Raw genomic sequence first — 7,109 nt, 5'->3', positions numbered from 1 at the left:
TTAGCACTATATCAGATCAGTGAATGAGTCCCATTGAGCTCTTGGTCAGGCTCAGGACTGCTTACTTCTTTGTCAATACTCAACTAGACGCCTTTTTAATCTTTCCGTTTTACCCGGCATTTCCATTAAAATAATTTTTTTCCCTGCGGTGCAAATCCTCAACCAAAGACAAAAAAAACACTCAATTTGTTTTACCTGTTGGAAAGTGGCCTCCATATATCAAGATAAATAAAGCATAACACACAGATTTATAGTTTAAAAAACGGTTCGTTTAATGTTATTATATTAGTAAATTGCTATTTTTACTGCCTGATTTGCTGGTTCAGTGAGGTTTTTCAACAGAAACATTTCATTTGTTTTTATCATACTGTATCTTTTGCATTCCGCATTTGTTTTTATTCCCATGTTTTGTTGGTTTTGCATTACAAAATATATTGTTCAGATATAAAATCAGAGGCAGAAAGACTTGCAAGGCCTGGCTCAAAAGGTTAGCCAAAAAAAGACAATTCTGAGCCTTAACAAATACGTTTTACGTGTTTGGCATCACAATATTCATCTCCAAAAAAAAAGAATTAATAAAAGTTACATCTTGTGGGAGAACAGGCAGCAATTTAGAGGACCTGATAGGAAACAATACACCGGTATCTATTTCCCTGTGTTAAGACTTTCCATATCTAATTGTGCTTGGAGGGGTAACAGAACATGTCTCATGTTTATTTATTTTTTTTATTCTATATTCAGGTTAAATATTCAACAATGAGTGTAAGTTTACTTTTAAACCTATCGAATAAGAGAAATAAGGGTAGAAACAAGTCAGAAGAAGAGGTGAAAGGAAAAGAAATGAACAAAGATAAGGGGAAATAAATATTGTGTCTGCGTCAGGTTAAACAGCTAGGAAATACATAAATTGCATTATTGAAGCAGGGCCGGAACTAGGGTTAGGCAGAAGAGGCACCTGCCTAGGGCGTAACGATAAGGGGGCACTAGGCAGTTACCTCTTAAATTGTCGTCTGCCTACCCCTAGTCCATTTTTGTAGCCCTCTTTTGTTTTCGCCTCCACCCCTCCCTCTCCCCTCCCCCTCCATCGCTCTCCTCCCCTCCATCATCCCACCTCCCTGGGGCCCTGCCCTGAATGATAGAATAACATGCAAATCTATTTGTTTTGGGAGTTTGGGTATGGGAAATGTTATTCAGAATGCACAGGATTTTTGCCCTAGGATTTTCCAATAAGGGATCACCATAATCTACCCAACAATCATTTAAAATTAAATAAACCCAATATGGTGGTTTTGCCTCAAATAAGGATGTATTGTATCTTAGTTCGAATCATGTACAAGGTCCTGTTTTACTATTACAGAGAAAATGGAAATCATTTTCGAAAATGTGACTTATTTGATTATGGAGTCTATGGGAGCTTTCAGGATAATGGCGTCCAAATAATGGATTCCATACCTGAACCACAATTGATTATACAGTTGCAAAAATGGCACACGACACTTCCTATTGTTTATTTGTAACACAAACAAAGATACAGTATCTGTAAAGTGTGCAATACACAATAGAGCAATTTTACAGAATAACCGGCTGGGAATTCAAGTTGAGCCCCTGAATCATGGAGCCCCAGTATGGCATAGTATTGCCTATATGCAAGTATGCAGGTGTAATCATAGTCTTTATGCTAAAATGTGTTGCTACCAATTACTCCCCAGAGCGTGGCTGTCACACTTAATACAACATGGGCATTGTGGTTTAGTTCATCACCTATCACATGTCTAGCTTCTGAGATGTTTTCCACACTATGGGAACCTGAGCAAGAAATGAAGAAACAGTGCTCAAGATTTCTCACCGTTGATAAAAATCTAAAATGCTTCACAAATGATAAATCTGCCCCTGAATGTTTCCTTCTATTATTATTGTTGCTAAGTCCATCAGTTTATATGTGCAGGTTGTCATCTATTCAGCTGAAAATAAGGTTTCTCACAAGCCATCCAGACATTAATCAGAAGCCCATAGAAAACTCTGAGAGTTATACAGATATGCAATGGTGATTGTTTCCTGGCAGATTCTAACTCATGCCAAGGCTGTTTCATGCTTCCATCCTTGTCACAAGGCTGAGGAATCAACATCCAAAAGAGAAGACGGTACAATTTAACTGACTGGAGGCCATGGAAGCGGATGGCACAACTTAAAAAGAGCACAGAAAACCTAAAGGGTTTATAACATAAAACAGTAAGAATGTAATATCAGATATTTTGATTAAAATCGACACTATGCCCTCAAAATAGAAGCTGAATTTGTGTTCAAGCCATGCATTTTGGATGAAACGGTAAGCACAGATATACTATTGTGGCCATTATTCAGCTGCAGGTGTATAGTCCTGACATCATAGTAGCCTATATGGCACTCTTTGAAGTGAGTTATACCAAATAATACATTCAGTATAAATAATTATGGACATTGACACAAAAGTGCTTGCAAATATTTTAATTGAAGCTGTAACCCTTATTTTGTGCCATGGTCCTGTCACATGTAGTTATATTTCAGTGCAGTTAATGGTCCTGGCAAAAGAATATCAGTAGAAATTCTACTAAAATATCAGTGTTGATGTTCTGGAAGGCTTTTTTGCAAAATGTAACATTGACTCGAGCAGTGGTACATAGGCAGTTTACCATTCCTTAGCAAGAAGCAAGTGCCAACAGGATCTACAAATTAGTTCTTCTGATGGTTTTTGCTGGTGTTGCTGCAAGTCAGCCCTTGGAGATCATGCTCTTCATTCTAGTTAATCTGCTGCACTGTCTCAAGCTTTACCACCCTCGAAATCTCACTACCTTCTACATCACTGATCCCCAATCAATAATACACTGGCTTGTGAGCAACATGTTGCTCACCAACTCCTTGAATGTAATGTAGCCCTCAGTGGCCTCTAAACAGGTGCTTATTTTTGAATTCTCGACTTGGAAGGAAGTTTTAATTGCATAAGAACCAGGTGTACTGCCAAGTAGAGCCTCCTTTAGGCTGTAAGTCTTCATAGGGGTTACCAAATAGCCAATCAAAGCCCTAATTTAGCATGCCCATGGACTTTTTTATGCTTGTGTTACTCCCCATCCCCAACTCTTTATGCATTTGAATGTGGCTCATGGATAAAAAAGGTTGGGGATCTGTGCTCAAATATAGCATAATGTCAGCTTGGGTGGCCCCAGGTTTCTTTGTTTTAAGTGAGCACTCTCAAAGTTTATGACTCATTGCTTTCAGCTGCCTGCTGTACCCTACTGATACCTGATGGCTTCATCTACTTTATTGTTGCTCATGTGCTCCTTTATAAGTCCCCCCAAAATATGTCCACATGGCAGACTATATGTTTCTCTCAGCCTACTTCTTGATACCTATTATTTACATAAGGTAGATTGTTATTGGTAAATCTCTTCAGTAGTGTAACAAGCTTCTCCGATCAATATCTGGCCAAAAAATGAGGCATATATCAATTGAAAGGTTAAAAATTCCGTCAAAGACCGATTTGGCTCATTGATTCAGTCTTTGCTACAACCTCCTGCAATCCTGTTATTGAGATCTGGGTGCTAGGGCCATGATCGAATGAGCCCGATATCGCCCAATTCAAGGTTACTAAGGAGTGGATCTTTGCATGTATGGCCAGCTTTAGGGGATTCAAGAATAGTAGCAGATTCCCATCTATTTAGTTGTTGAGTTGGTTGCACACAAATTAAACACACAAGGACCAAGGACTTGTTTTGTGGATGGCGATATTGTTTCAGCTTAGTTTTTAATCTTTTTTAGTGCAACATATTTATCAGTCTGCCATTGCTCTCTTACATTAGTTATTTCACTCATTCTATACTTTGCTACACAGGCTGCAGGCAGTGGAGTTTTACATGTATTGCTATAAACATTTATTTTGGTTATTATTAACCTCTTATGGTGCTAGGCTAAGAAAGTTATAAATAGTCTCAGAAGCTCAGGCATGCACAGTATAAGTCTGAGCACAGTGACATCTACACAAACACCACAACTACACAGATACCTTTTGGGACACTGTGCTTACATAGTAGATTAGCCCTTTCCCCAGAGATACCTTTTTGGGCTACTGTGTTGATGGCTGACATTGTATTTCCTTAAAGGGATACTGTCACGGAAAACATGTTTTTTCCAAAACACATCAGTTAATAGTGCTGCTCCAGCAGAATTCTGCACTGAAATCCATTTCTCAAAAGAGCAAACAGATATTTTTTACATTCAATTTTGAAATCTGACATGGGGTTTGACATATTGTCAATTTCCCAGCTGTCCTAGTTATGTGACTTGTGCCTGCACTTTAGGATGGAATTACTTTCTGGCAGACTGTTATTTCTCCTACTTAATGTAACTGAATCAGTCTCAGTGGGACTTGACTTTTACTATTAAGTGCTGTTCCTAGATCTTCCAGGGAGCTGTTATCTTGTGTTATGGAGCTGCTCCATCTCGTTACCTTCCCATTGTTCTGTTGTTAGGCTGCTGGGGGGGGGAAGGGAGGGGTGATATCACTCCAACTTGCAGTACAGCAGTAAAGAGTGATTGAAGTTTATCAGAGCAAAAGTCACATGACTGGCAGCAGATGGGAAGCCCCGTTAATAAATGAAACTATTCAACAGCTATATATTGATGAGCAAATTTTTTTCAGCAGGAATGGATTTGCAGCGAATTTCTGCATTTCAGCGTCTGCAAATTTTTTCACGAAATTGCAGCAAAAAAACGCTGGGAAAAATGTTGCCGGGACAAAAAAGTCACAGAGACAAAAGGGTCGCCATAAGAAAAACGCCCATTAACTTTAATGCATCTGGAATGAGAAGAAATTGTTGTGCGCACAATAATTTGCCGCATAAAAGAACATTTTGAGTCCTATTGATATCAATGCATTTATTGTAGTTTCGCTAAACGGGACAGATCCGCTCATAACTACAGCTATATCCTATTTAGATATGGGGGGCGGATATCAGAAGGGACTGTTTGCACCAGGCCACCCTGAAGATTTTTTTGCAGTGCTTTCAAGTTACTTCAATGGGACACTTGCCTGTTGTAGAGTCCTCAAAGTTGCCAAGGGGCACTTACCTGTTGTAGTTTTCCTAAAAAATAGACATAACCTATCAATAGCAAAACACTAGAAAGTCTTGTATAGCAATATAGATGTTAAGGTTAAGAGAAGGCTAGGTGGGCCAGCCTCGAAAACCCGCAGAACTGGCGTTTGGGTGGTTTCGGCCCAGATCCTGCACAAAATCTATGGCCTAGCACTATCAGCTTCTGGCGCCTAAATTTATAGACTCGCCGCCCGCCCCTTTTGTGATGTCACTGCGGGGCGGACGGGTGTGGGTCTATAAATAGCGGGGGTCGGTAAGGGTCGGGTGCTGATCGAGAATTTCTCAACTCGCACACCACTACTAGGTTTGTAGTGTGCCAGTCGCCATACTAAATCTAAAAAGTAAATGTACAGCTATATAATTTATATGCATTGTAACTCAGTTTTTTTTGACGGTTAGAAACCAATCGAGTATATATGAAGCATCAGTTTCTACTGCGTATGGCACAATGCCTAGTAAGTGTATTTTGAAATTACAAGTCATGCTAAATTTGCCTTCATGGAATGGGTAAAACAGACCATTTGCAAGCACCAGCTGTAGTACGTTACACACTGCTTTCATTGAATCAGCGCCTCTGAATAATTCATAGCGTGTAACATTTTGATATGAAAGGATTGATGGGATTAAGTTGCTTCTTCAGAGTAATTAAGCCTTTTACATCATGAACAGAAAAATGTTGTAACATGTAGATGCTAAGCTGGAGTTTTAATATGTACTGTATATAGAGAGAGAGAGAGAGATAATTGTCTGCCACATATATAAACATAGTGTGAATGGCATATTTCAAAAACACCATCTGCAGGGAAATAAACTGACACTTTTTTGGGATACTATGTAGTTATTCTGAATTATGAAGAATAAAGTCCCACCCCCTGACCAGATATTTTTGGGGCACCGTTTGTAATACAAAACACATTTCGTTAACCTAAAATTCAAGTTTTGTATTTCAGATGGATAATGTGTATTAATTTAGTTGGAGTTCCAGAATTTTTTAAACTTTACTTTATAAAGTGAAAAGTCTATATAAATAAAGCAGACCAACAGGATGTACATAATAAATAATCTATATTTACACAATTTTGAATAGACATATCGTTTTTTTTCCCCTAAACATAAAGGAAAAAAATAAATTAAGAAGTCTTCTTAATTTAAATAGTGCAAATTAAAAAAACACTTTCAAGAAATGATTAAAAAACCGTGCTATTCCCTTCATCTTTGAAAAATCACCCCTTTGACTTCTGTGTAAGGTTGCCATGTTTTAGCTGCTGAATTTTTCAATTCAAATTTTAAAAAACTTTTTTATTTGATACACCTTGAAAATTAGAGTTTGGGAAACTTGAATTAGAAAATATTTGTCAACATGTATTTTGCCACAATTTTCTCAAATGACAGAAAAAGTGTGATCTAAATTTTTTATAAACTTTATTTTTTAAACTTTATTTTCTGCATGCTTATTATATATGGGTTCCACTATGACACCCGGATGCAGAAGAACAGTTCTGAAGCTAGGCAGGCTGTATGAGCATATTCTGACTTATAGACAGGGCTGTATTTAGGTCTGGTGCTGTAATACACACCAGACCTCAGCCCCCTTCTTCCGGCCGGATGTTATAGGCAGGGCCAGATTTTGCCTGTGGGCCCCCGAAGCTGGCATTATCCACTGCCCGCTCCTGCGCCCCTGATAGGAATCACAGGTACCCCCCAGCTCTGCCACCGAATTTACTGGCAAGCATCTGGTGATTGGACTGGAGGAATTTTCTGTATCTACCATTTAGGCACCCATGGGCTCCCCCGCTAAAGCTGCTACCCTAGGTAATTATCATGCATAAAATAAATGCAGACAGATATTATATTGAGAATTTTATATAAAATATGATAAAAATATGTATTGAGGCTGCAACTTCCCTGATGACAATTCCATAATAATGGACATAGTTACAGGGCATCTGAGTGAGGTCTGTGACTTCATGCAAAATGAAGGGC

The sequence above is a fragment of the Xenopus laevis genome, chromosome 4S (genome assembly GCF_017654675.1).
Source record: "Xenopus laevis strain J_2021 chromosome 4S, Xenopus_laevis_v10.1, whole genome shotgun sequence".
NCBI lineage: Eukaryota > Metazoa > Chordata > Amphibia > Anura > Pipidae > Xenopus > Xenopus laevis.
The sequence above is the reverse complement of the archived record's forward strand: the minus strand, read 5'-3'. Positions refer to the sequence as shown.